Genomic DNA, 27014 nt, shown 5'->3' on the forward strand with positions numbered 1-27014 from the left:
GAGGTCTCAGGTAAAAACCCTTAGCTCTGTGAGAAGATGCCTCAGGGGCTGCCTTCAAGGGGTGGAGGAAAATATATCTATTTGCTTGATAAGTGGTTTTGCTTTCATTTACATCCTTAGCTGGGTTTCATTTCTGTTGAATGAAGCTGAGGTGAGCTGCCCTTACTACCACAAAGGAGTGAAACAGAAAGGTGAATAAACCTCTTAGTCGAGGGTTCTCAAACTGGGTCAATTTGGATACCTGGCGACATTTGGCTGTGTCTGGAGGCAGTTTTGATTGTCACGACTGGAGGGTGCTGCTGGTCTGTGGCAGGCAGAGGCCAATGATGCTGCTCACCATCCTGCCCTGCCTAGAGCCGCCCCTCACAACAAATGTCAACAGTACAGAGGTTGAGAACCCCCTTCCAAGTGATTTTAAATGTTCAAAAAAGTCATCCTGTGTTTCCTAAGCCCAATGTCCAAATAAGGGATGAACAGGGCTCACAAAATGCCACTTTCTGTTTTATACGTTAGTGGTTTTCTATTTCTCAGTATAAAGCTTTCTGAACGTTGCTAATTCCTAAAGTGGTACAGAACCAGGACAGTAAGCCAGACTAAAGGGACACATTAGTCTCCTTTTGGGAAAATAGTTTAGCTTTCTACCAAAGATGTTACAATCGTATGGCACATGCTAAAATTTGATCCTGAATGACTTGGTAAAGATTTGTAACCCTGCACAGAGATAACAGAAGCTCACTTTGCCTGAAATGATTAATATTTTAGGCCAGATACGCACGATTATTATTTCCTGTTGGGGAAGATGGAGAAAGTATGCTTATGCATAGTGGGATAGTGACCACACCACTATTAGACTTTTTTTCCTTATAAAACTGTGGTCTCATTAAAGCAGTTCTAGGTATACAGGTTGTTTTTCTTTTCTAGCGCTGCAGAAGCGTCTTGTAATCTATCATTTGCAATGCCTCATCACGCAGTAGATCAATATTCTTGCTCTTGATCAGCAAATTAGTGATCAACCCCCCTCCATGGATCTATCATGTAGAAAGCACATTGGAAGTGATGCCATAATCATCCCTTTTCTAAAATGATTCAGCCTTAGTTACATTTGTGTCCTCCTCATCTGTCACCTTCTTATGTTAACGCTGGTCCATAGCTCAGGAGTGTTATTTTTATGAAGACTGCTAAAAGATCCCTTCCTTTAGTTCTTCTGTGCCTCGAATAAAACATTAGCTAGCATAACCTCCATCTTATTATGGCTCTAACTTCAGACCAGGGCTCCCAGGTTTGGGTGGCTGGGCAATCAGTTGCCTGGTGTTATGGTGTTGAAATGCTAATGAAGTCCTCTGGCTCTAGGGTCCTGGCAAGGTCAGTATTGAGCTGACTTTCAGTGCAATAGAGCTCTGAGGGACCCAGACAAAACCACCTCAGAGGCAGAGTGGATCCTTGTACTCTTTCTCCCTTTTTGCCCCATCCTGACCTGCCGCCCCACTGCTCCACTGTCCCAGGATACTATGTAGACTCTAAATCCTCTTATAATGTACCGCACCTCTAACTCAGATCCTTTGGGATGCATTATGCTCCAAAAGGGACCTTATTGCCTCTTCATCCACCTCCTTCACAAATCAAAGCTCAATCCTTCTTAATTTGAACTGACCTCAGATTAGTGTCAGGGTAAAGCAAATCTGATTCCTAGTTTTAAATTATGAATAACATCCCTTTATTTTATTTTTTTAAAAATAACACTCCTTTAAAGCATTCACATTTTTGTATTTAAATTTTTTAACTTCTTTTCTAAGATTTTGTTTGTTTATTTATTTATTTATTTATTTATTCATGAGAGAGAGAGAAGAGAGAGTGAGAGAAGGAGAGAGGGGGGAAGGGAATAGGGAGAGGGAGAGAGAGGATCTCCAGTACACTCCCTGCTGAGCACTGAGCCTCATGCAGGGCTCCATCTCATTACCCTGAGATCATGACGGGAGCCAAAACCAAGAGATAGATGCTTAACCAACTGAACCACCCAAGCATCCCTATACATTTTTTAAACTTGTTTTTTAAATAGAAATTACATCTGGCTCCAAAACAAAAACAAACGCAAGTATAAAATAATATACAATCCTTGTCTGTCATTTTCTGGGTCTTCCCAGCCTCTGCCCCACAGAAACCACTTTTCTTAATTTCTATGTCCATCCAGTTTCCTTAGGTTTATGTAAGCAAATATAAATATAGATACTAGTTCCCCCAGCTTTATACTCAAGAAGTAAAATATTATATGCAATGTTTTGATCCTTGCTTTAAAAAATAATAAAAATCCTGTATATCTTCTCATATTTTAATAAGACGTAACTGAATATCCTTTAGAATTGCATGTTATTCTGGTAAATGAATGACCCACTTAATTGATTGAACATTGTGTATTGTTTCCAAAACTTTCTATTCCAAACAATACTATAAAAAATAGCCTTGAATATGTGTCATATGTGTTACTTTCTGGACACTGAGAATTTCTTAAAAGACAGGTCTGCTGACTCCTCATCCTACCACTGCTACTTTTCTAAAACCATACTAAGTAATTTAGTATCCCACTTAGGAAGATTAAAAATATACCGGATTTAGAAAGCACATAATGTTCGAATTAACCAACACTTCATCTAATAACTCTGCAGGTTTTCAAAACTCTAACACTATTTTCTAGCCTTTTGCCTGACTCCTTCCTTTCCAGGTTTACATCCAATTCCTTAAACCTCTTCTCCATACCTACCCTCCCTCCTTTATCATCCTTGTCCAATTTAGTAGCCATTAAAATACTTACTATTTATTGATGACCTGTTGCATACCAGATACATATTACCCACCTCACTCCTCCCAAGAACTCAGTGAAATAAGAATCGATGAGGAAACTAAAGCTCAGAGAGGTTGAGTAACTTGCCGAAGGCTGTGACATGACAAAGTAGGGACAGAATTGATCCTTACCTCTCTCTGATTCTAGGGCCCATGTCCCCCTTGCCACCTTCCCTGCTAGGCTCCCTCTCTTGAAACCTAGGATATCATGAGATAATAAATCAAGTACAAGGGAAACTCAAAGAATCCTCATCCTTCTGTGTGTGTGTGTGTGTGTGTGTGTGTGTGTGTGTGTGTGTGTGTGTTCTTTGGTTCAAACATCTGTTTCTTGTTTGTTCCTCTGTTTTTTACTACAAATACCCCTGTAAGCTACATGGAGACAGACACCAGTCTGCTTAACATTGTTTATTTGGAGCATAGAAATAATATATTCTTGTTGGTTGCTCAGGCTTGTCATCCTCCCCCCCAAAAAAGTCTATTTAATCAGAATTTGGTATTAATATCCTCCATAGCTTAGCAATTACTTTAACAAATTGGTTGACTGCTGTCAATAGACTTGCACTCAGTTGAATAGAGCATCCATGTGGAATGAATATTACACACAGGGTCTATATTGTAGATCTGTTCGGCTTACTTACTGGTAAATCTTAAGCTTGAACATAACATGTTGCCTTTCTAAACGTGAAGCTAATAACTTCCTCCACCCTGAACCATTTGGGGCTACAAAAGCCTAAACTTTTGAAAAAAATTCCAAAACATCAGAATGTTCTCTGAACTAACCTTTTCTCCGCATACTTTTGGTTCCTGGGCCAGTAGTGAGAAGAATTCATCCTAAGCATCAGTGTGTGCCCAACCAGCAAAGTTTCAGTTGTTAAGGTCCCTTGGCTTGGCTATTGGTTTGCACGTGGAGTTCGTAATAAATCTGCTTGGAAATATTCCATCCAACCATTTTTCTGGTCTTGCTCTTTACTGGAGAGAAACTAGGACCCATCTTGCCATATGTTAGCTTTAAGAATGATCAGTTAAGCATCCTGACACCTGAAGGTGTAAGGCCAGTATCCCAATGGGTGTTATCAAAGGGCTGCTGGCATGACTGACCCCCCAACTTATCTGCTCATGCATCACTTCAACTAATCCAGCCAACAGCAATTTGGAGCCTAAAGGTGTTGGGGCTATTTTTAGCAGCAAGGATAGGAGGTGGACAAGATTTTCCTTCATATACCCTTAACTCTTTTTCTCTTCACTCTCTTTTTACATGTACTCTCTAAAATTGCCTTATTAGATATAATATATCATGTTATATCAATGTGTGTTGCTCCTGGCCATTGCAAGGGAGAGGGACTCTACACTCTAACACATTTCAGAAATTGGGGGCCGGGGGTAAGTAGATTCTTACAAGGTTTTCACAAGTGTGGAATACACTAGTGTGCACTGGGGAATCTAAGAACCAGGTACCCAAAAAAACAAATTGCAGGACACATTTTCTGAAGCATCTCACAGATTGGGCCATTTCAGAACACTGAAGAGCTAGAGCCAAAGCTCTGTGATACACGGACTGGAACGGAAGTTTCTCAAAAGCACGGGTCGGCTTCAGAGGGCGATGTTGTTCTGCTCTCTCACTGTCCAGGTACCTGATGTACACCTTGTGGCTGGTGTCCACTCTTACTTTCAGCTCTGGCCTGAGCCCACTCCCCTTTGTTTGCCCTCCTCGGTCCTACATGAGACCTGAAGGGCTTTCTTCTGCTCTAGGTGGCAACTTCTGAGAAACCACTGACTGTTAATTGGGCATCTTACCTGGGTTTAACCCTAAAACAGAAATGCCTCTGAAAGAGTATCCCCTCTCTTAACCTCACAAGCCCCGGGGCAAATCTTAAGAGCTTCCTACTTTTCATCTTTCTCCCCAAGTTCTCAACCTCTGCTCTTCTAAGATAAACCAGCTCCTCAGTCTAAACCCTGTTCTCTTGAACAACCTGTTCCCCACTGTATCATCCCAACAGCAACCTTTGGGCTTTTTTTATCCAATGTTTTTATCATTTTGATAAACAGTCTATGTGGTTTTTATTTTTAGATTCTAGCATTCAATTTTACTGTGGAGAAATCTGGGACCACCCTGAATTCCACCCCTTTGAAAATGATTATCTTTTCTGTCAGCATTTCCAAAGGAATCTCTGTCTTTAAGATTTAAAAACTTAGCCAAGATATGTAAATTCCAATCATCATTATTTTCAGAAAGATGACATGCCTCTTTGCTTTTAGGGCTTTTCTGTTCCATATGAGAGGGGTCTCTTGTTCTGGCTGATGGATGACAAATGCATCTATGTGTTCCAATCCGGTATTAGAAGTTCACCAGCTCTGGGTGTTGCTTTTAACCCAGTCTTCTTCTGTGGAGTAAAAGATAACTATGCTGGTCTTGAGGGTTGGATGCTGCTCCATTTTCTGAGATTTTATTTGGGGTCCTGTACTGGGGCAAGGCCAACCGTGGCAGCTCATCCCCCTTCTACCTCTGGTATGACCCTGTCGTAATATTTAGGGCTTTCCCAGTGTAGGTTTCTCCTTGACCTTCCCCAGAGTGCTCATTCACTCCTGAGTCCACTTGTGCAACCAGGAGTGGATTAAGGAAAATTCACAGGTTTTTGTAAAATCAGTGTCTTCCGCCAGTATTGCTCCTGGTTCTGGAGAAGAAGTGAAAAGTTTTACTTGCTTCCTATGGCACTGAGCCTGTTTCTTCCCCCTAGCCACTACTTTTTGAGTTTTATCCAAATATGTTGTTTTCCCTTTTATTATGTGTGCTGGCCACTAGTGACTTTGGGATAATATTTATATTGCCTTATTTTATTTTTTTTTTTTACTTTTTTATTTGAGGATTGGAGGAGAAATGTCCTGGAAGTCTTCTCCCTCATTACTTAAGAGCAACTACATACCTCAGTTATAATCTAGGTGTCAGCAATATTTTCAAAAGGACCATCACTTCATCCCCTTCACAAGGCAGAAAGGGGACTCACGTGAAGTGAATGGCCACAGCTTGTTTCATATCCTCTGGATTGGGCTCACTGGTCAGAGGCACTCAGGTGACCACTCCAAGAATCTATTCTGAGGAGTCCTCAGATCACGGTCAAGGTGAAGCAACGGAGAGCTCCAGCTACCTGATGGCTGTTTTAACTCTGGAGCCTGGGTAGTGTCTGACCTCTGAAAACCTGCGAATTCCCTGAGAGCCGCCCTATTTTAAGCCTTTAACAGTCAATTAGGTTATACATAGACTAGCAGAAGACTAGATACTGGATGGGAAAATGAGCCAGGAGGAGAGGACCCCTGGAGCTGACCCGTGAGAAAGGCAGTTCACTCTCTTCGAGGTCAAAGTCATTTGGCCACTGAAAAATCCCCTCGACGTATTTAAGTTCCTGATTCCTTCCTCAGTGCTCCATTTAACTTTAAACTTCTTTCTTAACTGCTCAGATGCCAGCCAATCTTTTAATATTAATTTTAGCACAATACTGCATCCTTATTATCTAATTTACAAGGAAAAAATTCTTTACAGTAAGAGTCACCATGTCTATAAGAGGGGCTATTGCTTCTGTTCAGGAAGAGAAATTTCTGTAAAATCTGGTTAGGCGCAACCTACCATGTTTTACCCTATTGTAATAACTTCCTGTGATCAAGCAGCAGAAATTGGTAAATTTTTAAGCTGCTTACCAAAGAAAAAATGGAAATATTGCCCAATGCAGCGACATTGTCAATGTAGTAACATTTGCGCTAGATCAAAGAAGATATGGCAACTTGTAACATAAATAAATATTTTGGTTCACAACGACTGACTTACCCTTAAATAAAGTATAAAATGCATATGAAGTCATTCAATATACCAAATTTGATCAAAATTTTTAATTCTTAAAATAATTGTGCAATCCATACTGGTAAAAGCATTAAAATGAAATTGCAATTTACTTGAGAAAAGAAAATTAAAAAGAAAGTCAAATCTAAAAATCAAGCACAAATACACGGGAGTCTAATAACCAAATACATACAGATGCTTCCTGATTTACTTTCAATTGTGCTTTCACACATTAACATTTTTTAAAAACTAGAAAGGAAGATGGGGTAAATGTTATAATTCAGTCTGCTCTCTGGGCAAGGGATACCTTGCTTCATATAATCTGCTAAAATTATGTCGAAGCCAGGCCAAATAAAACCCTTTTTTTAAGGATTGGATTTCCACAATATGCATCTGCCACTAAAGCCTCCTTCTTTGTTTGCCTTGATGAAAATTATTTCTGAGTATTATGGGTTCACATGCTAATACCACCTCTTTGTGCATATGTTTTTTTATTTTCAAAACAAAATGAAAATTAACTTATGTAACAAGAATTAACTCCAATCATCGGAGGAATGAATTATGCCTCAGGAGCAGAAATCTAGCTACTTGTTTTTACAAATATATCTGGAAATGTCCTACTCTTTTAGAGGAACACAATCATGATAGTTATGACAAGGCTCTAACTCCCAGAGCACCACCTAGAGCACCAGCAACATATGAGATTCAAGAAAAACAGAAAAGGTCTAAAAGTTGGAGACTTGACCTGCCATATTAACCACTAGCGAAGAGACAAGAAACATATTTCTCTTCCGTTTAAATTGCCGCCAAAGAAAAAAAAAAGATTGTACTTTATTCTGTGTGGCATAGCAAAGGTAGCAAAAACACTTAGAACAGCCAAAATGATAGATACTATCAGAAAAAAGTAACTGAAGGTGAGACATCTGGCTACAGAAAAAAATCTGAACAGAAAACCATATGAGGTTTTTCTTTCCCCAAAATAAGAAGTGGTGTTGTAGAAGCAGTAGTTAGTATTTATCACAGCAGTCTGCATCCCTCTGCAGCTGCACCACTGCCTGCCACAAAACAGGTGCCACTGTTTCAGCCAGTGGCACGCTCCTGGCCATCGAGCATGTGTTTTTCCAGGGGTGGCAGCAGGTCTGTTGAAGCACAGGAAAAGATGCTTGCCACATAGCACCACTCTTTTCTTGATTTTCTTACAATTCTCAGAACCATAACGTAGCTCATCTGATTTTCAAGAGCGACCTGTGTGGTGATATCATTGCCTCAACCCAGCAACTCAAAATCCGTCCAAAATAATTGCGAGGCAGATAAACACCGCGGGTATCCAAAGTGTGTTGAGTATTCATCCCCTTTGTTCCGGAATGAAATTTGCTCCGCTATTTTAAGTGGAGAAAGAATCCTGCATTGATACCAAAAGAGCCTCTTGTGGTGGTTGCTTTTCAAATCCTACAGTATTTTCTATTTTTCTTCTTGGTTGTCACCTGAAAGAAATTGACATACCCATATACCTTTAGTTACTGAGGATTTAGACAGTAGCTTCTCCAAGATCCCATTCTTCTCCCTGCTTTCCAGAATATTAGACACACACACACACATACGTGACTTTCTCCTCAGCCATTTCTTCAAAAGTAAATTCATGTGGAAGGAGGATAAATTAATTTACAAAATACATTTCAGTCATGCATGTTACTGAATTAAAGGAGATTTTCTAGACCTGATAGAGCAGTTTAATAGGCAGGAAACCTCACTCCTTTGTAGAAAGAGGCTGTCTTTGATTCCTCTGAAGCCTGGAGTCCTTAGTTCTCCTGGGGAGAAATTAATTGCTCTCTGGCTGAGTGGCGTGCAAGCAGATGAGGTTTCTAGATCATCTGCTAGATCCCTATCTGCCTGTGGGGAGCTCGTGCTTTCTTCGCTATCTCTGAGTGATTAGCTAATGGACCTACTGCGCAGATTATTACAAGGTGAGGTAGTATCTTAGCTCAGATGGGCTATTACAAAAATACTGGTGGCTTTGAAACAACAGAAATTCTCTTTCACAGTTCTGGAGGTTGGGAAGTCCAAGGGCAAGGTGCTGGCAGATTCCGGGTCTGGTGAGAACCCATTTGCTGGTTGTCTTCTCGCTGCATCCTCCCATGGCAGAGTGATGAGGGAGCGCTCTGAGGGCTCTTTCATAAGGGCACTAATCCCTTCCATGAGGGCTCCACCCTCATGACCCCAACAGCTCCTGAAGACCACTCTCCTGGCACCATCACACTGGGGATTACATATCAACATTTGAATTTGGGAGACACAATCATTCAGTCTATGGCAGATGGCCCGTGCCACTCAACCCCACAAATGATACTCCACTACTCCCCCAACCATCTGCCCCCTCCTATTTTCTTGCTTTCTTCTTCATTCTTATTTTCTAAACTATAATTATTTTTTAAAGATTTTATTTTTATTTATTTATTTATTTATTTATTTATTTATTTATTTATTTATTTATGAGAGTAGGGAGAGGCAGAGAGAGAAGGAAAAGCAGGCTCCCTGCTGAGCAGGGAGTCTGAACCGGGGCTCGATCTCGGAACCCTGAGATCAGGACCTGAGCCCAAAGCAGTTGCTTCACAGACTGAGCTACCCAGGTGCCCATAAGCTATGATTATTTTTTTTAATCATATTCTTTTCCATTTTTCCATACTGTCACCACAGATCTCCTTTCTTGGGTCAATGAAACCTGTTAGTAAAACCTACAAAAAATGCTGAGCTTTATGGAGGTGTGAGGACCAAAGAGCCTGCTGAGTTCTGAACTACTAAGAAACCATGGTTAATTACATGTGCCAACACGATTTTGAAATGGAAAACCTAAGGCAGAAAATAGAAAGCTGCTGGTGTGCTCTTTAAAATCTCAATAAACTTGATTTCGAACAGCAGTCCATGTTGCATGGAAAAATCGAACGGTCCCCACAGAAGATCAATGAATAACCACATGGCCTGAATTCTCAAGGTCACTTCAGGCTCATGCTTCTCTAACTTGCATCAGTTTAGGAATTGCCTCTCTGCCCCTGAGCTGTACTGCAATCACCCAAACAAGACTTGTTTGTCTTTCCTTAGTTTTCACCTCTAACCCCTCCTTCAAGGCGTTGGTGTACCTGATAAACTAAACTTCAGTGAAGGCGTCAGACCGAGAAGTTTTATTACATTGCATTGAGGATAGAAACTTAATACAGAATATTGGCAACCACCATTCTTCAAAAGCAGCTAGGGGTTTTACAGCTCAGGCTCCCCTCTGTCCCCTGTTGTTCACTTTCTTGTTTTTCCTATTTCCCTGACCCCTCTTTCCTAAGGGCGATGAAGAATGAGAACAGTCTCTTTACTTATTCAGAATAGTTTGTGATCCAAGCCCTTCTATTTAACTATTACCTTCCTATATGTATAAGCAGAGGTTCTTTTTTCAAAGTCTCCTCGCCTATTCTTTGGAGAGTGGAAGAAGTTAGTGGGAGGAATGGCCAGTGGGGAGGAGGTGGTTTTATTTTGTATTACTATTAATGGCCATTATATTACCGGAAACAAGCTGATGATAAATGCCATACACTCAGGAGAGTTCGGACGATCCCAGTAGGAGTACAGGAACTGAATTGTTCTACATTGATGTGATATTCAGGTTGTCTGGGCCTCCTGTCTGTTTTCAGTGACTGATAACCAGAGCTCCTTAAAAAACAAGAGTGCTAGAAAATGGCTTTCTTCTACCAGACCTGGGACTTGAAAGTTTTCAGGTTCTTTCCTGAATTAAAATATTACAAGGACACCCATGCAAACCAATGTTCCTTACATGTTTTCCTGACTGTTCTGACCCTATGACACTAGATAGGTCTCTAAGGAAAAAGATGACCAAAATGGATAGATACTCTGATCAACAAAGTAGGTGTCATATGCTCAGAAAGAGAAGAAACATCAAAATCAGGTCTTACTCTTTCCAAGATTCCTTACTCTTTCCAACTTTAAGTTGCATAAAACAAACAAACAAACAAACAAAAACAAAAGTTTCTAGTTCAAGAAGCCGCATGGGTCCCAGGAATTGGGATAGTTACCAACATCAGTAAATGCAGGTCGTCCTTGGACAGCATTAAGAAACCCTGCAGGCTGTGAGAGCTATTACAGTAGGGGAGGAGGAAGGAGGATGGTGGAGAGAGGAAGGGTTTCAAGCCATAGGTATTTTTCTGAAAACAAAAGAAATGCTATCATCACACTGAGACAGGACACTGAAAGTTAGTGATTGCACCCAAACATCGAAATGAGTGTATGAACTATTTAAGCAAACATGTAGCATCCTATGGCCGATCTTAAAATTTTGCTTATTTAGGGAAAGTGCAAAGGTGCTATTCAAATATCTAACATCTGGATCGCTGGCACCAGAATCCTGGAAGTTCTTTACTATGTCAGGCATTAACCTGTTAGTTGCTGGATCACAAAGACAGCCAGGGATCGCTGAGGGGTATCTGGAACCCTTAGAGGGCTTTAGCTAGTTCACTCTTTTAGCAGTGGGTGGTTAAATTGTACACAGCAAGTGACTGGTGGTGGGCCCACCACCAGCTGGCCCAGACTGTCAGCTGGGAAGAGTGGCGTGTTCCCCTGCCCAGAACCACCTGTAAGCAAGAACTCTCCCACTCTTTTCCCCTCTTTCCTTTCTTCCTTTTTTCTGTTCTCTGTTCCCTTTTATTTTCATCTCTTTTCTTCCCTTTCACCATGTTGTGGCCTTCAGGTTGGCTCAGCACAGTGTTTTTACATGACACATATAATTACTATTCATCAAATTAAAAACCCATATTGAGCACTACTGGTAGTGCTTTCTTTGGCAAGGCAGAGAAAAAACTGCAAGTGCTCCCTAAGATAAACAGACTTAGAAAGTCTGAATAAATTGGGCACCACTGTGAGAACCACAGTTTTGTTCATGGAGGGAGGCCAGGAGGACCGGGGAGCTCCTAGCCCTGCCCAGTTTGACTGCTCTTGTTCCCTTGGGAGATCTCCATGCTTGGTAGAGCCCTCACACTCCCCTCCACCCAAACTGACCAGGAGGGCTACGGCATGAGCCGCATCAAAAGCTCTGGATGTTGCTGTGCTCTCAATCTGGTCACTGCTCACATCCAACTGTACTGGCCTCGTTTCCTCACCACAGAGATAGCATCACTTGGTAGCAACGTTCATCTTTTCCTTCAACGATATTTGGTGTATTACATATCTAATCTTTAAAATACGCCTATGTTAATATAGCACTTAAAAGAAACTAAGCCAGTGAAAAAGAAAGCAAGGCCGTTGTCCTAAACTAAAGGGCACCTTTCCTCTGTAATGCTCTTTGGTTGCCCTTCAAAGGAATACAAGTCTTAAGAAGAGCACTCTCAAGTTTAGATGCTGCAGACAAATTCCTGTGTCTGTGAGTCTGACGATAAAAGGAGAGGGTGAATGTGGCATAGATAAAACAGGTACTTTTTCAAGCTTGTCACTATTTTTGTAAGCTGCAAACTTGTTTTTAACCTTGCTACAAAGTTGATTAGAGAGCCTGCAGGAAGCACCAGGAGCAGTTAGTGCTCTATGAGAAGTGAAATGTATTATAAAGACAGAAGCACCTTTTGGTTTTGAAAATACTGTTTACAGGATTGTTTTTCATCAGGGAGCATTCAGAGCAGAGGCCTTGCTGCTAGAGAGCCTCGGGTCCTGTACAAACTCCGACAGTTACTGTAGGATCCAAGGAAGGTTCTCAGCCTCCCCGCCCCTTCCTCAGTTTTCTCATCTGTTAATACAGATGAGTCTTCTCTGTTGTTGGATTATTGTGAGGATTAAAGAAAAACGTATTGGAATGCCTGGCTGGCTCAGCGGTTTGGCACCTGCCTTCAGCCCAGGGTGTGATCCTGGAGACCTGGGATCAAGTCCCACATCGGGCTCCCTGCATGGAGCCTGCTTCTCTCTCTCTGCCTGTGTCTTTGCCTCTCTCTGTGTGTCTCTGGTGAACAAATAAAATCTTTAAAATAAATAAATAAATAAATAAATAAATAAAGAGAAACATATGACAAGTACGTAGTAGGATTTCTGGTATATCATCAAAACTCAAGTCATCGGCTTCAATTTAATTACATTTATCAAAAGGGGAAAAAAGAAACGCTCAAATAAAGACCCCATTGTAGAATAAGTAAATAGGGCACCTGGAGGGGCTCAGTTGGTTAAGCATCGGACTCTTGATTTTGGCTTAGGTCATGATCTCAGGGTCATGATATCGAGCCCGGTGTTGGCTCTGAGCTCAGCACTGTACCAAGTCTGGTTGGGATTCTTTCTCTCCCTCCTGCTCCCCCTGCTTGCTCTGTCTCTCTCCTTCTCTCAAATAAATAAATAAAATCTTTTTAAAAAGAAAAAAAATAGGTGAGTCACAACTGGTGGCCAACAGCAGCTGCCTCAGGGATCAGTCAATACCGGAAAGAAGTCAACCCATTGTTGCAGATGTTAAGTCACTTTTAATATATTTAAACACACATAAAAGATTTTCATTATCACTGTATCAACTTGATCCTTTGAGGTGCAATATCTCCTTGTATCTCTCTTGCCACATTACTCTTTCTTTCGGTGTGAGTTCTACTATTTGTTGACTCAAGCTCTCCTTTCTTGGCACTGGCTCTTCCTGAACGTGGTGCCTCTTAATTTGTGTGCATGTGGTAGTGGAGATTCACATAGATGGTTTGCTGTTCCTGCTTGTGCAATCACCTTGAGTGAAGAGCCCAAGTTCAGTGGAGCGAGGGAGTAGCTAAGTGGGCGGGAAGGGAGCTTTCCTGGCTCATATTTGCCAAGGATGGCCCCTCCCTCTTGGACACTGAAGTGGCTGGAGCTTTGCAGCTTCGTCATTACTCTCTCCAGCCCTGTTGTGCAGAAGTCCGACCACCTGGCTATACATGCCTTGTTCATCCAAGTACTACCCCTGAGCCCCTCCCTGCCCTCAACATTCTCCATCTCTGAGTGTAGAGCACTCTGGGTGAGCTCTCAGTCTTCTGGCCCATCTTGTCCCCTCTTTGGGCTTCTGTTTCGTCTTTGAGCTGATCTTTCTTTAAATGTCTTCTCGGGGGGGTACCTGGATGACTCAGTTGGTTGAACATCCAACTCTTGATTTCATCTCAGGTCATAATATTGGGGTCCTGGGATCAAGCCCTGCATTGGGCTTGGTTCTCAGCCAGGAGTCTGCTTAAGATTCACTCTCTCCTTCTCCCTCTGCCACTCCCTGCTCAGGTGTGCATGCTCTCTTTCTTTCTCTCTCAAAAATAAATAAATAAATCTTTTCTAAAAAATAAAATAAATCTGTCTTTTAGGCATTCTTTGTGACTTCTAGCCCACTGGGGGTTTACTTTGTAGTTTTCTATTATGTTTATGGTTGCTTTATTATTATCATAACTTTTCTTTTTCCAGCATTTTTAGAGATTTAGGGTGAGCAGAATTTACTACAGCAGGTAGTCAGCCTGCCATCTTGACTGGGAACTTTTAATCATGTATCTGAGGGGGCAAAACATTAATAGGACTTTTAATTATTATGAAGCATCAATATCAGAAAAATATCTAATGAGTCATCTTAAAGGAATCATCTAAAGTTTAGGTTTACATAATGCCAAAAAAACTGAAAAATTCAACCAGTCAAAAGTATTGATGGTATGTGTATGCCACTGTAGAGTTGGCATCTAGTAACAATAAATAAGACAAATGTCCTAAAGAAGCTAATTGTATAGGTTTTTCACTTTCTCAACTATATTACAAGGAAAACAATGTTTATATATAATAAATACTTTCCCCTATCTCAAAGGATTTAAAAGCACTAAAGAAAGAGCTTTGAGAAATGTGTTGAGTGCTTTAAATGACACATGGTTTATTATTTGGAATTTTAAAAGTCATATACTCTTCAGTCTGAAATCTTACTGTATAATTGTAGCAATAGCATTGTATAAATGCTAACAGAATATAAGATGGAATCAAAGTCACCTAAAGCTGGATCAATATTGTTTTTACTTAAAGTGCTTTCCATTTAGTGGAAAAAAAAAAAAGCAAATCTAAACTGGTGTCGAAAGATATCCATGGGATGCAGATTAATTAATTTTTGATAAATGAGGTAGAGGTAATTTCTATAACTTTTTATAACTAGGTCAGAACAAGTTGTGCATATCTCTCACTTTTTAGAGAACACACTGGTTCAAAATATATACCTAGCATGTATCTCTCTGTAACACCATTAAAATAAATTTGGGAGTAAGGGTCAACCATCAAGAAACATATACATTTACCAAAGTTTTGTTTTGGTCACACCAGCAAATTGATGGAAGTCACTTGAACATCTTGATTCAACAAATACTAAAGGAAAAGATCAGTTTTCAATAATGGTAGTACATTTAATAGCATATTCTTCAAATATGAAATTAGCCTTTCCTTCAAATGAACCAATCATATGAAAATTCTTTGGGAATTGTTTTGAAAGGGCAAGAAAATTAACCTTTTCATAGTCTGTGAATGAACAGAAAAAAAAGAGAAATTGGTATCTATTATGCATATAACCCAATAATGTAGGATTTTCTCAAACTCGACAAAATAACCCATATAACTTTTGTTTTCAAATTTTCACATTTCAGTAACTTAAAATGATTTAAACAGTCAACATTGATTTTATTCATATAGGTATATATCTTCATAGAAGAAAAGTCACCAAACTTTCTTTTGGCTAAAATAATTGAATTGCTTTTATTTAAACTTTTGGTTATTCTATTCAAGTATGCATCGCAAATGTTTCAGACTTTGTTGATCAATTCATTGAATTATAATTCATCTAAAATTTTGGCAACTGTCTGCTTTAGATAGTTTTGTGGACAACTCAATCACATTTCTGATATGGTCACAACAGCAGCCTAGAAAATTTGGTTTTAATACATTGCTATGTTCTTTCTAATAATCAAAAATTGGCTTTTCTTTTAAGTTGCTGAATAGAACTGAGTTTACTGTTAGATGAAATAAATTTTCATTACCTCAAAATATCTCACCTGACACCAGTTATAGAATTTTCTTTTTATCCATTGTTTCTTAAGGCATTGTTTCTCCCATTGTGGACTGTGGACCATCTACATCAGAATGGGCTTGCACTTTTAATACCTTAATAATGCTGCCACCCCTCTTGTCCCCCACCCCAGTTCCATCACCACCATAGCCCCCTTGCTGAATCAGAACGGCTGGCTTTAGGACCATGTATCTCCATTTTTAATAACTTGTTCAGGAGATTCTTATGTACCTTGACAATAGGCAAAAAAATTAACTCAAATCAGCCCTTCTTTAAGTGGAAAATACTATTTTATATTTTATAAAGTTAAGAACAGATTGTTTTGAGCAGTGTTAGAAACTAATTTTCCTTAAAGAAGCCCTGGATGGAATAGGGATAGGAGGGTGGAGATATCAAGGAAAAGCACATTCTGTAAACCAGTTAGTTGGTCTGAACCATTCCATACCGTCTTGTTGTAGACACCCAGCCTGGCCTGCCATGCTGCTCTAGCTGGCATTTGGCCATGGACTTGTGTAGAATCATAGAAGACTCCTAGATAGCACACATTCTCCCATACCACTAGGAATCCCAGCCCATCCTCTTGTAAGGAGTAAGTATCTTAGGATAAGTCCTAACAAGTCAAATGCATACCTTAAATTTGTTTTCAGCTGTGACTAACAATACCTTTGGATACAACCACTTTCCTTCCTGGACCAGAGTTTGAAAGTATTTATACAGGAAAACATACCAAGAGGAGGCATAGGGACCTTTGAAGACAAACTGTCAGCTAGTTTGGCTTAGAGCTAACTAAGGCTGCCTACAGCATGCTTCCTCTTTCCTAAGAAGACAGTTCTGCCCTGAACAACATTTGGGGATAATGAAATTTTCCTGAAACATCTTGAAAAATTAATAACAACAAATTAAAAAAGGAAAATATACCATAAAAGTGGGTGAGACTGAAGTGCCAACTGTTGTAGGGGAAGTAGTGGCATGAAAAAAGTCTCCTCTTATCCACTCCTTTCCTATATTTTACCAAATATTTGATATCACCCACATACCAAGGATGCTGACCATCAAAGAGCTTAAGTTATGGTTCCTTATCTTCACTCTGATTTGGATCTGTGATGACCTAGTTAGCAAGGGATATGATAGCCCTTAAATAAGCTGTTGTCCCACATTGTACCTGCATAGGTCACACTAACCCAGTTAAAATGATGTCCATGATCTGAGTCTCTTCAAAAGCCTTCTAGTTAATTAAAACTTATCTTAAACAAAGAGAGATCTTAAACCAAAATAAAAGCACCTATTTTTTTTTTTATTTCTTAGAGGCACCTGCACAGTGCAGAGGTGAAAATTTGAAGCTTCCTCAAATTTTGGTGAAACCAAATGACAGTGGTGTACAATATTTGATCACACGACAGACACAAACACACACACATATGCATATTAATGGCATTTGTATGTACCACCTGCTGTCTGTTCATACCCACATGGTTTAATGAGCAATAGGAAGGTGAGTGAGTTTGCAATGGAGCTAAATGGATAAAAGCAGTAAAAGATGGGATGAGGAAGGTAGGCAGGGGCCAAACGCGATAGGTCACAATCATATGTTGGGGCTTCTACCTAAATGTGAGGGTGATCTGGTCAGATTTGGCATTTGGGAAGGATTGTTCTAGAAACAGTATAAATAGAATTAGGAGACTATTGCAGTAGTCCAGGCAGGAGCTTGGACTAGAGAAATGGCAGTAGAGATGGGACCAGAAGATGAACCTGATAGATAGATTAGAAAATGATGGGGAGGGCCATGATTTTTATTTTGAACACACTCAATTGGAAGAGTCTTTGAGATGTCAGATAGGCAGCAGTTACACAGGTCTGGATATTGGAGGAGCCTCAGTTCTCTTTCTATATTGCTTACACAACAGGATATATTTCTATATCCTGTTTTTTGGGACCAATGCTTTTCCCATTTTCTACATTTCTGTGTGATAGACTTTTATCTAGATCTGCCCTGGCCAATATGGTAGCCACTAGCTACAGGGAGCTGCCGAAATTGAAATTAATTAAATAAAACTTACAATTCAGCTCCTCAATTATAAAAGCCATATTTTATATGTTCAATAGTCACCTGTATCTAGTGATTATAGTACATGACAACACAGATACTAAACATTTCCTTCATTCCAGAACATTCTCCTGAACAGTGTTGATCTAATGACCTGCTGGTACCTCAGCTACATCTCCAAAACTGAACTAACATTTTCTGCAATATCATACCACTTACATTCTATATGGTGTTAGTTATTTCTACACCTGAAGCCTTGGGTATTGTGAGTTCTATGAAAGCAAGCACCCTGCCCTACTCATTCTCAAGCCCCCTCACACCCAACAGAAATCCTTTGTAGTATGTGTTTATTAGCAAGCACTGGTTGGACACAGGAGTGAGTAACTGCATAAGCCAGTATCTAAAATTCTGTTTCAAAAAGGTATAGAAAAATAACCACTTGTGTAATCTCTTAGATTTTATGCTTATGATATAGCTACTAAACATTGAAGATGTGGAGAAATAGAACCTGGTTTATAAGACAGCATCAGTATGAGAGTTTATCATACATAATTATAAGATAATCAGAACAGAGGCAGGAGAGGTGGAAAGTAGAAGGCATTGTCTCCCGTTGCCTTCTGCCCCTACTGCACTCAGTTTTAGCCAGAGCAGCCTTCAGTGGGCAACACCTGCCACCCGTTGCCACTTCAGGAGGCAGCAGGAGCAATAGCGTCTGTTGCTTTAACATCTCTACTTCTCTCTTTCATGTGTCCTTCCCCTAAAGGGTCAGAACTGCTGGCCAGGAAATCATAGTTGTGGTGACAGTTCTGTCCCCACAGAGTCTTCCTGGTGCTGGTCAGTGTCACGACAGGGACTTCCCTCAGAATCCTAATCAACACTCAACCTCCATATGCTCTTCACAGTGTTGCTTCGAAGGATGCCCTCATCACATATGAGGATGGGAGGATTGAAATAGGAATTAATTATTGGTGGAAGGCCTGGGAGGAATGAAAATGGAATAGGACCAGAGAGGCAAAGTTTGAGTAGAAACACACCCCGTCTTCCGTCTTCTAGCTGCATGATAGGGTCTGATATAATTGTCCTGTTTATGCACTAGGGAGAGGTAACTGTAAGTGGGGAATCATTATTTTGGACACAGAGACCCATTGGAAAAGAGTGTGCTCCTGGACAGTAACAAATCATCATTAAGCACCAAGCATGGGTCAGGTGCCATACTAGACCCTAGGGATCCAGCAGAGACAAGGTGGATGTGTCTCTGCCCTCCTGCTTGTCCTGTAAGAGGAGCGAGTCAGTGGCACCTATACTGCCCTGATAAGCACTAAGGTCGGAAGAGCATAGGTTCTGGATCTGAGAGACTTATGTACTCCTGGAGAGTCTGAGGAGAAGGCTTCCTATTGGGTCTGATGCCTAAGATGAACCCCAAGAATAGGCGTCCCCTATGCCAGTGAGGGAAGAGGAGAGAGGCCCGTGAGAGGGGCTCGGGGGAGAACAGAAGAGCAGGTGCAGAGGTCTGGACAGAAGTGAGAGCTTGGCAGTGCCAAAGCACAGCTGTCTATAACTTAAGAGTATTAGCCAAAGAAATGTGAGAAGTAATGTTACTGAAAAGACAAACCCTGCATACTGTTCTCTGTCCCCTCGAAATGGAAAAGAGCTCACCTTTTTCTTCCCCCTTTTTCTTACTCTATCCCATGTTTCTCGCTCCTCTCTAGAAATTCAGATCTGCTGTCAGGCTACGACATGGGGGCTGGGCAGGGTGGCCAGCTGTCTATGCTCTGGAGCCAAGCTGGCTGCATTTCCTTCCCATCTGAAGCCCTCAGTATCTGACAGACTTTGGGCAAGTTAATAATTTGCTTGTTTCCTTACCTACAAATGAGAACAATAATGCTACCGACCTTCTACAGCTTCTGAGGAATTACATAAATACTTCCATAAGCAGAGCTTTTAGTGCCAGCCTCCCTAGAAAGCACTCGATGAAGGTTATCTGTTGTTCTTGTTAGGAGCTGGAAAGACTCTTGTTTGCTAATGTGGAAACTAGCATTCAGCCTACATTTCCATGGGAAAGAACTTACAAACTTTTCTGTGCCCCAACCCACTGAGAGTCGGGGCTAGGAAGAAGATTTTAAAATTCAGTGAGTTTTCTATGTGTTCCACAAGATGACATGTTTCCTACAATAAGGGATTGCCCAAGATTTGGAAAAAATTTTCAGGTACCTATCAGAAAATTATTGCCATATGTCAAAGGATTTGGAGGAAAAACCTGTCTTGTTGCACCCCATGATTCATTTCTTTGAAGATTAAGAAAGTTAGCCTCAATTGTTATCAAACACATAATGGCAGGACTTGTGCATTCTTTTTTTAAATCGTGGCGCAGTTAAAAAAAAAAAAAAACCCTATGTATTGCTGTTCTTCTACTTGAATAATTCTACCAGTAGGTTGTTTCTCCCTCTCCCCACATTATATCTATTGGTTCTCGTTCTCCCTGTTTTGCAACGAAGACACTGAGACTCAGAGATTATTAGGTAATTTAACCAAAGTTATGCAACTCGTAAGAGACGTAGCCAAAACTGAACCCTGAGCCTTTTGACTACAGCGTTTGAATTTGTACTCTGATATTTGAGCCTTAGAAAAATTTCATTCCTGTAAAGTGCTTGGAGCCCCTTGAGGCATGCAGAACATGTTCAATAAAGTTTAGGTGATACCTTGGAATTGCCCATCTACTTTGAGTTCTGCAGAATGTTAATAACGTTATAGGGAAAAAGTAATTTAAGTATGTTTAGGAAATCCTGGGTTAAGCAAAGTTAAATTCATTGTTTACTGTAAAGTCTAATACACTACTGGCCATTATGAATATCAAAAATGAGAGTAGAGGTTTTTTGTGGCAATTTCCAATTCATATTTGACCACAGAATTTTTTTTTTATCCCAAAGTAGTTCAGCAGGACCAATGTTCCCAAGGAACTGATTCTGGAAGAAATGCCGTATGAGATAAATGTGGAGTGATATAATATTTACAATTCAAATTCACCAGTAAAAAATATTTTGTGTTTGTAACAGAAGTTATTTTACTGTACAAAGCAGAAACACATAAAAAGGAACTTGAAGTCATTGTTCTAAATCTTAATTTGCTTGAGATGGGGAAGCTGTGTGAGAACAGCTTTGCAAAAATATGTCACCAGTCAAGTAGGAAGTGGGCATTCTTGCAGCTTCTGACAGCTTCAGCCACTTTGTTGTTCAGAGCCGGAGCTGCAAGACACCTTATCTCGGAAAGCACAGACACATGCACATACAACCCCAAGAGTGTGAGAGAGATGATGAAGAGAGTTGGGGATTTTGGTGCCACTCTTTTACATATACAGTTTGAGGTTCAAAAGTTTGAAGTAAAGCAATTACAAAGTTTGAAAAACTTGCGGGGGGAAAAATGGTTTTGCATTCTAAATGATTCCCTAATTCTCTGACACCCAGCAGCTTGAGCATTCTGAGTGGTAGTGAATCTAATTAGCCCACAGTTATTAAATGGGACAATGTAGTTGTGGTTAACGTCAAGAGATTCCATTTGGGGCCCAACTCTATCAACTTAGGGTGATGTTGGGCAAGTAATTTCTTTGGCCACCTTACCATTGGCAAAATGAGAGGGGTGGGCTAAACCATCCCTCAGGGGCCTTCCAGCTCTACAGATGTGTGAAATTAATGGAAGAGGTGGGTTATCAACCTCTTCTGGCTGTTAATTCCCAGAAAATAGAAACTTCTCTGGATAGCAGGGGCATAGTAATAAGAAGGCAGCAACAGAACAATGAGCTCTGGAGGTTAGCCACAACCCCAGGAAGCCAGAGAGGTGACTAGGCCCTAGCCTGCAGGCTGCTGTGTAATGTTACTAAATTGGGGGTGATGGTTCTCAAGTAGTAGGTGTGGGCCATGAATGTCTAGAAATAATGACAGCTGTCAAAAAGTTCTATTCCAGTGTTGCCAGAGCAAAATTCCTGAGACAGAGTCCACATGTTTCAATGTCAGATATCTAATATATATGAGAATGGCGACAACTGCCTTCCCCCAGGGATGCCTAATGCCTAATTGAAATTGTAACCACTCAATCTGCCTACACCACCTCAGTTAAAATGGGCTTGGGAGGCCAAACCAAATGACTAGCTCATGAAATGACTTAAATCAGAAAATCAAGAAATTGTATTGCTATTTTTATTTTACTTTTAACAAATGCCTCATTTCTGAAAATCTCTGATGTTTCTGTCTTTGTTTCTCTTCCCACCATTTATGATTGCCCGGGGAGATAAGCAGCATTTATCTTTTGAAAGATAGGCTCTTTTAAAGTAGAGCCACTGGTAATAATTGGTGCCAAAGGGAGACTAATCATATGATCCTCTAAAGTAGTGAGTTCCTTGATTTGAAAATATGGATTTTGTGGATGATGTTGAGTATAGGTGAAGCACCGTGCCTTTCAAATCATGCTATTCTTAGGTAGATATAAAAATGACTTGGGATTCTCTGCATACAAGATGACAGCTGCGAGGAGGCAGCTGTGGGGCAGCAGAATGAGCTGTGGTGTAAGGGATGCTGCATTACTGTATTTAGTGAGAGCTGGTCTGTGTTCTGCACCTGCCTTTGGAGCACATAACCCCTGGATCTCACTCATATATAAAACAAAGTGTTTGGTTCTCTGAAAGGCCACTGGCCATCTGGGACACACTATTCCTCAAGGGACACAACTGTCCTGCCTCGTGCAGGAATTTTTGCCTCCTAAAATCTAGCCACTGAAAAGCCAGTAACACTCGCTAGCCGGCGCAGCAACCAAAAACAACCCCCCAGTTCTCACCCCCAATTCCCAATGCTGGTACTGCCCCACCCCCACTTGGAACCATGAGCAGATGCACCCTGAGATTCCTCTTTGCCCAGCATCCTATAACAGACTGGCCAGGAGGAACAGTGGACAGTCACGAGTCTGCAGTTTTAAACCTCTTAGAAGCATCCTACGGCAAGAAAGCTGCACAAAAGGGTGCTTTAACAGTTGAGCTCATTATGAATTATAGAGCAGCAATTCCATATACTTTCACAGCCAGCTTTTGTCATTCTTCTCTTTTAATCTCCAGAAGAAGGCAGGGATTTTTTTCCTGCTGAGGTCAAGAGAAGTCCCCAGCTAGTTCCAGCCATCGAGCACCCCCACACACCAGCCTGTCAGCCATTCTCATCTCTAAACAGTTTGATTCAGTGTAGCCCAGCCTATCTCAGGCTCATCAATCAACTGCAGTCTTCTCCGAACCCCATCGAATAGGTGCCTAAGCCACAGGCTGTTGACATACTCCATGCTCCACCACCGGGGGCCTTTCTTTGATGTTTTCTTGGATTCTCCGTAAAGGCTGAACAGTCAATGTAGAGTCTGCCTGCGTGAATCTCCTCCCTGTTCTCTTTTCCCACATCAGGTCTCCCTCCCTTCTCCCAGCTCAGAGATTGGACTATCAACAATTCCCCTCCCTCTCTGGAAGTTACTGATCAATGTTGCTCACCCCCAGAATCGTCTCGCACACTCGTGCACACACGCACACACACGGATGAGCACGCAAACACAGAGCCATGACTTTGGGGAAATCTTAAGGTACTCCTCTTCATAAAAACAAAACAAAACACCTGGGGAAATCGTTTCTGTTTGAGGGGGGAAAAGTTCTGTGTATGTTTGCCTTAGCATATGGTTGTTGATTTTCTGTTTGCCTAGTCTTTCTTTAGCTTCTGCTTTCATCCTAGAGAGTAGCGTGTATTTTCTTTTTCAGTTATTTCACCATTCAGATGCTGAAAAAACTTGCAAAGGAAGATGGATGTTTAGCCTTTATTGTTTCAGGGTAAATGAGATCGGGAGATACAAAGAGATAGAGGGTACTATTTTTGGTTTCGTGGAATGGTAGAGAGAAGATAAGGCTCGAATAAGAAAAGTGAGATAGATTCTAGTCCCTCGTCATGATTTTAAGCTTTGTGTCCTTTAATGAATCACTCAAGTTATATGGGCCTCAGATTTCTTATCTTTGATCAGAATGGGGGATATTTTTTTAAAGTTCTCTTATCTGATGTCATCCTAAGTCTAAGTGATTCTCTTATTATGTGTTGCTAAGTACTATGTAGAAACAGGAAGATGGTCTCATAAAGAATTAACAGGCTTATTTGTGCCAAACTATATGAAGGGCCCTGGAACAGTAAATTCATAAGAACTTTCAGTCCTACAGTTTTATGGTTTTGTACTTAGGAACAGATTCTTAGTCCTTGACCATTTGCCCCATAAGTGGTATGTGGTAGGAGGTAAAAGGCATTCTACGGTCTTGATGAATCCCCTTCGCCTGGTCCCATCCACTTTCTGGATAGAAAACTGGTCATCGGCATTCTACAAGCAGGATGTTAAAGGTTTCTCCTGCTCACTATGTCTTCCTTTCCCCAATCTTTTCAATCTGCCACATCTCCCCAAGTTGTCTTCTGATTTTTCTGATCGCCTGCATCACCCTCCACTCCTACTTATCACTTCCCCATCCAGCCAATTACTAATGGCTTTTCAGTGAGGCTTTTCCCATTTCATAATCACTGGGTTTTCTTACTTCAACTCTGGTTGATCATAAAAGGTTGGGTTCTTGGGGAAAAAGCAAGTCATAACCAGAAGGAACTCTCAGAGAATAAAGTACTAACTGGAAGTGTCAGCTGGTAGCTGATACGGTATTATGGAGGGTCAAAATAAACAAGTTGTGTGTTTAGACTGAGGAAAGGGAGGTTGTGATAATATTACACTTCGGGCAACAAGTTGCACCCCTTAGTAGTACAATGACTGCTGAAAGTTACTGGTTTCTTCAGTCTTCTACATTTTTATGTTGACCTTTGAATATGACAGAGTATAATACCATTTATTCTACACCTATATCCTTAAACTTTAGTGTATGTCAGAATGACCTGGATGACTGGGCCCCACCCCAGTCTCTACCTCAGTACGTCTGGAATGGGGCCTGAGAATTAAGATTTCTTTTTTTTTTTTTTTTTGAGATTTTTTATTTATTTATTCAGAGAGAGAGAGGCAGAGACACAGGCAGAGGGAGAAGCAGGCTCCATGCAGGGAGCCCAACGTGGGACTCGATCCTGAGTCTCCAGGATCACACCCCCGGCTGCAGGCGGCGCTAAACCGCTGCGCCACTGAGGCTGACCAAGAATTTAAATTTCTAATAAGTTCTCGAGTGATGCTGGTGCTATAGGTACTGGGCCCATAATTCAAAAGCTACAGTCCTGTACTACGGAAGATAATGAAGGGATAAATGCTATCTTCAGGTTATTGTTTAAAATTATTTAAAACAATCTACCTAAAACATCTTTTTATACTTTAAACCTTTTTACCAGGATCAGTAATGTCAGCATTAGCTGACTTGAATTTCCCAATTTATTTCATTTAAAGGAGAAGAAAAAAAATCTGTGTTTCTCAAAATGTGGTCTGTAGGCCACATGCATCAGAATTCCCTGAGATTCTAAGCAAGAAAACAGACCTCTGAACCCCTTCCAAAAGCACCTGAATCAGAATCTCTAAGGATGGGTTTCTAGAACCTATTTGTTAAATAAGCACCTGTGTGATCTTTATACACCCTAAATTGTAAAAACTACTACCATAGATCTAAGTTCAATAATCAGCCCTATAACGAATGTCTAAACAGTTGAATTCTGACAATTTAATAAGATCCTATATCTGATTCTTTCCAGGAACTAGAAGGCATTTTTCAATTGAAGTATCTAAAATATCAAATATCACTTTAGCTTCTAAAATAAGTATGCTGTATAATTTACTAATGTCTCATCTATGATATAAGGGTACCCTAAAATTTTTTCTATGATTGCTGTACATAGTTGATCTTTCCCCATCACATACTAATTTTTTTGTCACTAATTAAATTGTACTTCTTTCTGTTTGATGTCATCCTAGTTCGATTTCTCTAACTTACCAGGGATTCTTTCAAGATAGTTCTGGTTTTCTGAAAAAACTGTAGGCCCTTCAACAAGACATTATAAACAATCTGAGTTAAGTGTGCCCCTTTATTATAGTCCTGCAAAAAACTACATCAGAGGTTTGGTCAAAATGAGCACTATGACACAATTTGTAGGTGTCAAAATTTACCAAGATAAGTATAAGTAATGCATCTTTAGCAAAGCATACAATTAGAAATCAGTTTGGGGGATTTTAGGCAGGTATAGCTTCTCTTATCTCCCTAGTTCTTAAAGATAACTTTGGGCTGGTGTCCATTGTATGCTGCTTGTTTGAGGGAAAGCCCTGGCACATGTGGAAGCCCAAGAGGGGGGCTTACCAAGTCTTTTATCCTTCCTCCCAGTTTCATGACACTGAAACTGCAACATCACTACATTCCATGGTTGTAAAATATGCATTTAGCAAGCCATGTTATCTGGATCTAATGTCACCATTTTGTGTATAATTTCTTACTGGGCTACCAGCACTGTTTTGCTTCACTGTCCACAGATTATATACTAATGATTAACTATCGGATATGTATAGGCACACTGCAATCAATAACAAGGATCAGTTCATGGATAAGGGCAGAAGTTATCTACAAGGTTAAAGGAATTCATCTCCAAAACTGATTGACTCCAAAGTGCATGGTCTTGACTGACGTTCTTCATTGCTGACTAGTTTGGATTCTTATCTCCTCCCTGACCTACATTTCTGGCTGAACTTTGACAAGTCCAGTTCTTATCTATTCATAATCCTTGGTCTCTATCCTATGCTCCCAACTAGTCCTGCTCTCTTACTACCAAAGATTTCCTTTCTTTTGGCCAATTCACTGATTTTAAGTTTAATTCATTTTAGACCTGGTGAATTTCTCTATTTATTCCAATTCCAATACTGATATTAAATGTTAGTCTTCCTAATAATTATATGACTTCTGCTTCTAGTTGACTGTCATCCTTCCTGTTCAGTGCCCTGTGACATTCAGTTATACTACTTTGTACTAAAACTAGTATTATGGTGTCCAACCATACATTGATAGAGGACAAGATGTGGGGCAGAGACCAACTCGTGCAAATTCCTTAGGCAAGAGTCAGCTTGATGTAGTTAAAGAAACAGAAAGACAGAAAGAGTAGGCTGGAACACCATAGGTAAAGGGGGAATGAGCTGGCATAAAAGGCACTGACCAAATCCCATAGGTCCTAGGAGGTCATAGTTTGGAATGTGTGATAGGAAGCCATTAAAATTGGAGTCATTATGAACAAGAGTATATAATCTGG

General features: G+C 40.5%; 1 protein-coding gene across 4 annotated transcripts in view; it reads left to right on the forward strand.

The window, feature by feature from the left end:
- Positions 1 to 27014, forward strand: part of FYB1 (FYN binding protein 1) — a 150353-nt gene that overhangs the window by 59055 nt on the left and 64284 nt on the right. The window lies entirely within an intron of this gene.

Source organism: Canis lupus, chromosome 4, assembly GCF_011100685.1.
Source record: "Canis lupus familiaris isolate Mischka breed German Shepherd chromosome 4, alternate assembly UU_Cfam_GSD_1.0, whole genome shotgun sequence".
Taxonomy (NCBI): Eukaryota; Metazoa; Chordata; class Mammalia; order Carnivora; family Canidae; genus Canis; species Canis lupus.